Genomic DNA, 836 nt, shown 5'->3' with positions numbered 1-836 from the left:
AAGACAGGGAAATCAGCTCAGATTCTAGTGATTGTTTTTGACGATTCCCAAGGAATCATCTTCATACATTTTCTCAAAGACACAGGACTATTATGAGGGCTTATTATGAAGAAGTTTTAAGAAAATTGTAAACACAAGTGGTGGGGAAAAGGCCAAGAAAATCGTGCCAAGGAATTTCACACACACCCTAATCCCCTCCCCTCCAAGAGTAGCCCTTCTCATTCAAGGGGACCAAGGGCTGCTGTGTGAAAATTTCGGGAAGCTTTCGCCCATCCACCCTACAATCCTTATCTTACTCTTCAGACTTTGTTGGGTCCTTCTGCCCCGAGAACATCCCAGAGGAGCACGACTGAGCTCCTCAAGGACGCTGTTGTGAGGTGGAAGGGCTCAGACTCCTTGTGGACGGGTTAGAGAAATGGAACCATGGCCTTTAGAAGTGTCAAGTTGCACCATTTTGATATTTTAAAGATGTTTCTATGAATTGACTTACCCTTGTATTCACAGACACACATTTACATGTACTGTAACTATTATGTATTACATAAAATTGTATTAGATATCATATATTAAGGAGCCCTGCTGGCACAGCACAATGGGTTAAGCCCTGGGCTGTGAGCCCAGCAGGCACTCTAAGGGAGAGGGATGGGGCATTTTGTTTCTATAGATTCATCGTCTCAGAAACCCATTTTATCCTAAAAGGTTGCTGTGAATTAGAATATACTCGACAGCTGTGGCTAGGACTGACATTAGATATATTTAGGTTTATTGTATTTATCTATTAAATAAACATAATTATATTTATATATACTATACTAATATATGATTATATATTCACT

The sequence above is a fragment of the Echinops telfairi genome, unplaced genomic scaffold (assembly GCF_000313985.2).
Source record: "Echinops telfairi isolate 266 unplaced genomic scaffold, ASM31398v2 ScPeMD7_1;HRSCAF=3_0, whole genome shotgun sequence".
NCBI lineage: Eukaryota > Metazoa > Chordata > Mammalia > Afrosoricida > Tenrecidae > Echinops > Echinops telfairi.
This window is presented reverse-complemented; position numbering follows the sequence as displayed.